Source organism: Musca vetustissima, unplaced genomic scaffold (assembly GCF_032173495.1).
Source record: "Musca vetustissima isolate MV318-11 ecotype Yass unplaced genomic scaffold, APGP_CSIRO_Mvet_v1 utg37051, whole genome shotgun sequence".
Lineage (NCBI taxonomy): Eukaryota > Metazoa > Arthropoda > Insecta > Diptera > Muscidae > Musca > Musca vetustissima.
Genome location: NW_026875517.1, coordinates 69,721 through 75,530, shown reverse-complemented (window position 1 = coordinate 75,530; position 5,810 = coordinate 69,721).

The window sequence follows — 5,810 nt, the reverse complement described above, 5'->3', positions numbered from 1 at the left end:
GCTTTGAAATTTTGCATGAAATTCCGGTTATGGACAATGACGACCCCTAAAATTTTCGGTGATATTGAAATGATCGGGAAAAAGGAATTCATTAGGCAGGTCTTCGAAAATGTCAATAAAAGAAATGATCGAAGTTGACCGGCATGTTAGCAGTCTGTTTTAAACCATTTACACAATGCCGGATTCTAAAAGAAGATCGATGTTTGGGTTGCACACCAATTAACAGAAATAAATAGGATGGATCGAATTTCCATCTCCGAAGCATTAACCAAACGGAATGAGATAGACCCATTTCTTAAACGGATGGTGACTGGAGATGATAAATGAATCACATACGATAACCCTGATCATGGTCAAAGAGCGGTGAAGCACCTCAAATGGTGGCCAAATCAGATCTAACGGCCAGAAAGGTTATGCTATGCATTTGGTGGGACTGGAAGGGGATTATTTATTATGAGTTGCATCCATATGGGCAAACGCTAAATTCTGATCTCTACCGTCAAAAACTGGATTCTTTTAGAAATAACAATTGACCAGAAACGGCCAAAATAGGCCAACAGGAGATGTGTTGTGTTCCATCAGGACAACGCTAGCCCACTGACGTCTACAGTGACTCGCCAGAAAATTCGAGAGCTTGGTTGAGAAGTTTTAATGCATCCGCCATGAAGTCCGGCACCAAGCGATTATCATCTTTTTTCTTGCATTGCAAAATTTCTTTAATGATAAAAAATCCCCCCAGGGATTGTGAAAATCGACTACTAGAGTTTTTTGCAAATAGAGAGCAGCACATTAATGAGAGAGCCATTATGATGTTACCTTTAAAATGACAACCAATCATACAACAAAACGGTGAATATTTGGCCCAAATCGGACATTCCGAAGCATGTTAAATAAAGTCCTATGGTTCATATAAAAAATAAGGGATTTCTTTTTCGCCTAATATGTAGGGGGAGCAATGAACCGAAAAGTTTATTTTTGTAAGATTTTCTAGTCACTCTTGAACACATCACATATATTACACAGTGAAGGGGATCTGACCAAAAGCTAAACCTATAAGTACACATTTTTATTTCATGGCGTAAATGTTCACCTCGGGAATTTGGAACATATGTCAGGCTTAGAAATTGGAGCTTTTGGCTTATAATCGATCAAGACGGTGCAAAGAATCCGAAATATTGCCCAGGCTCAGAATAGAGAATCGCAGAAAATTTGATTTTGGTTTTTGGTCATTTGCTCATTGGTTTTTATCTTACATATACTCGACGAAGTCATTACCAGGACTTTTACTTTTCTGAGACATAATAGGAAGTGATGATATAGCTTTTTTGGTGACAATATCTCCTCGAATTTTTATACCTCGCCTATTTTATACATTTTGTATTAAGTATCCATTAAAATATTCAGTTTTTCCTCCATTCGTTTGCATTTATTATTGTATTTTATTTCACTTCCCTGGCAATGGATTATTTGGTATTTTATTTTGATTTTTTTTATTTTATTTATTTATTTTTTTTTTGGGAAAACACATGAATACCATTAAGTATTTAAGTTGACGAAGGCGAAGAAGACCAACAGCCATTAATACTTAACCAACATCGGCAACATCATCATCAACATCGTCATTCTCATCCTGTTCAACATCAATAGCAACGAAGACATTATTGCAAAGTTACATTGTCGATAACTTGAACGTCGAACGATGAATTTTGTTATTGTTGTTGTTGATGTTGTCACCCATTAAGAGGGCGAGCGACAGCCCAGATGATGATGCTGACGACAACGCCAACGATATTGATGTATATTGAATGGCATTGATTTCAGGAAGGGATATTAAGTATTTACTGGCTGCACTTTCCATTTTTTTTCGTTGCATTTACGCTTAAAATGATTTATTACGGTCAAGTGGCGGAGGAGAGTAGATGATGCAACAACAGGAAGCCGAGTGCTGCAGCATCAGCAGCACGTGGAGTTTAATATTGTATACAAAAAATATATACAATATCTCATTTATAATATCAATTACCCAATTGATAATGCCAAACAGATAAATATATACACGAGTATATGTACACAACAGCAGAGATGTATAATTAAGCAGCGCATGGGGAAGGATAATATTCAATGGGAAGGATTTTTATTTTTTGAGTAAATAATAAAATGTTAATGTGTAGGTGGCGGCATACACTTGACTTGTCTAAAGGGTAAATAAAATATTTCTGTTGTGCCAGTTAATAGCTGGTAAATATTATGGTAACTTTCGATATAATTTTGGAAGGGTAGCTTGGAATTGAGGGAGATAAATGAGTGGAAAATGTAAATATATCCATCATAGGGTGTATGGAATACAAAATATAATTCAAATATTCGATGACAATGTAAATCTCCCTGTATTGGGACTTGGATTTAATTAACTTATAAACTAAAATCCCATATAGAAATAAATTTATTTTGACTGGGATTTATTTTTCGGTTTTGATTTATTGCAAACAGATAATGCATTGCTTTGGTCACTGCTCTCACACCAAATTTATTTAAACACTAAATATAATTTAAAGCATAGCCAATATTTAATCCATAATTCAATTACCAATAAAATTTGGAAAAAGCCACAAACCCACACAAAACTACATCCAAATACAAAAAAAAACGGGAAAAATAATCACACACAAATATTTGCAATTAAACCATTATAATTTACCGCCAATTTTTGGGAAACTTTTTGTTGTTGTTGTTTTTGCAACAACAAAAATTTTGATTTAATTTTTCAACTCTCCAAACGATCAACCACCAACCAACCGGCCAGCCAGCCAATCTAAAAATTCCAAACAAATTGTATTTATGACGGACTGAAACAGAGAACTGTTTTTCGAAAAACCCCCAAACAAATAAACGAAACAATTGCCAAGCGGCCAGCGTTAAAAAAACACAACTACAAAAACAAACATTCAAACTGATGCATATTATTGCCACATAAGGTAAACATCAAATGGCTGATTGGCAATTGGCCAAATCAAAAATAATAACACCAAAATAAATTCAGTGCAAAAGTGAATTCTGGAAAAAACATATGTTCGGCAAAAAAAAAAAACTTCGGCTTTACCACAATCAAATTTACAAAAATATTCTGTTTTTTTTTGTTATAATTCTTTGCTCCCACAGCAAAAACAAAACGACAACTAACTTATTTTCAAACTAATTTTGTTCGAAATATAAGCAAAACAAACTACTATTGTAAATTTCAATGCAAATATATATGTGATTAATTTATAATGTGATGGTTGTTAAATTCATAGGCATAAATATTGTAAATTTATAATTAATGTATAATTCGTATGTTGTTTCAAATAAATTAATCAGTATTCTCAAATCTGAAAAAACGAGGCCAGATCAAAAATTCCGTAACAAATATGAAAAAATGCCAATTAGAGTTACCAATACGGCTTTACAGAGCTACCCATCTCGCCCAGATTCTCGGGTAGCTGAGAAGAATTTCCGGAAAAAAATCATTACTACTGCAGCAGGTTATATAGGCGACGATATTGAGAAGGCGAAGATATTGAGGAGGCGAAGATATTGAGGAGGCGACGATATTGAACAATGAACGTGACGAGCTTCCTCGTACGACGCCGGAGAACCAAATAATGAGGGAAGTTACTCTTGAAATCAACAGGATAGCATCCGAGAACAAAAGTAAAAAATTGGAAGCAACACAACATTGTGACCGGAACAAGTAAATTGTGGGCACGGGTAAGTCACTCTGGAAACCTGAAAAGAAGGACGAAAGGACGTCTGTCACATTTAACAAAGTCAGTATGACAGATCCGACGGCATAAGCGTGTTATTTTAACCGGCAGTCACAAATGTGATTGAGCACCCCGAAAATAACAGGCGAGGATTTTGTTACGTCAGATAAGAGCCCTCCTAGCCGAGGAAGTATCATCACAATTTATAAAGGAAGGTGTTGTAGATCTCGTCAAGAACACTAGAACATCCATAGCATTAGGCGCATACGGAAAGCCCATTTCCTTCAATTTGTCGATTGCCTCACTCATAGTTCCGGATGCCTGGAAAGTAGGCTGGTAGGTCCTGACACTAAAGCCTGGCAAGGATGCCCGTAGAGAAGAATCCCGCAGACCGACTTAACATCTATCGCCAGCAGGTAAAACATAACAATTCGACAATTCCACCATAATGGCCTCAATTCCCTTTTTGTGAGGGGTGGTGGACTATCTAAACCTCTCCCTTTCTATTGGTCAGGCACCCGGTTTACAAGACATTTCCACATCGAGCCGATGGTCTTTCGCATAATTTCCTTCTATGGAAGAATGCGTTGAAAGAACCATGCCCTGTCATCAAGAATCCCAGGTGGAGGCCGAAACCAAAATTGGGGCTAGTCGCAATGACCCGGGAATAAGCTGAATAAGCTAATGAACAAGGCCCTCAAATTCCTGGACGTCAGCACATAGGATCCAGGTTAGCTATGCGGCGCCAATATAGTATACGAATGTAAGTGATTCGAATATTGAATATATTTAGACCTCCCGGAGAACCGCAACAGGGGTCCTCTCAGACGTACACCACTCAGCAAGACAAGAGAGATGTTCAAGTTCTAGGGAGATAAAAACAGATAGGCCCAAAAGCAGGGCATTCACACCTATGTAATCGCCAAGAACATTTCCGTATGAATGCTGTACTCGAAGACCATACATAGTAGCAGAGAGGAAGCAGTTGCCTATACAGACACTAGTAGTCTTAGCACAGCGAAGATATCGATCCTGCTTAGTCTCAATTCCTACTGGGCACGAATTGATAGCACGAACCCACTACATTAACTGGGGCCATACGACACGTTGTACTTATTCAACCGTCCAGCTAAGCCTACTCAGCTGTCTCTGAATTTTCTGTGGACGCAGCGCATAGAGGTAGCAAGCTTTCTGAATTTACACATATAAGTCATAATTGCTGCAACAACAACAACAGATATATACCCTAATTTTATGACATATCCCGAATTTTGTATGCTATTCCGGGTTGCTAAAGTATTCAGCATCAATGTGTAGTATCGAAGTGGAATAATTTTTTATTAATTTTATAATTATTCAAATTTGTGTGTGTATGTGTGGGTGAGGTACCAGAGGTATGATGGATCTAGGGTTAGCATAAATATGAATGTCTCCCAAGATTAGAATACACAGTATTCACCATATCAGACACTTCATTCGCTATATATTGGCTTCCGATATATATCCAATATTTGCTATTTTCGTAAATGACTTAAGTTTGGATGAAATTTGGGGATTATTGTGTGCATCTGTTAGACAACGAATGGAAGAGAATATGTTTAAAAAAGTATCATTCGATTTGACTGAAGACATGGGGTTTCTTCATAAATTGTACTAGCTCTATGGCTAATTTATCCTTCTGGGTTTAAATATAATCTCAAGGGCTTTCATTCTAAAAAAGTAATTTCTCAATCCCGGACCAGACCCCAGACCCTCAACTGTATTGTACATTAATGTCCACCTCATAACGGAGGATTCTTGTAAAAATGTTTATTTCAAGTACAGAGGTGAACTTTTCGAACAGAGGTGAACTTTTCGAAGAATATTTTTTAACGAACCAAAAAGTCTTGGATTTTTCCGAATAAAAAATTTCTTAATATTTTCTATGTCAACAAAGTTTTTTTTTATTATTCTCAAAATAAAAATCTCCACTAAGTATCTTTAAGTCAAACATACCTGCTGTCATACCTTTTCCACATACTATCTGCCAAAAACAATCTAAGAGAATACAAAAACAAAAGAAGAAAA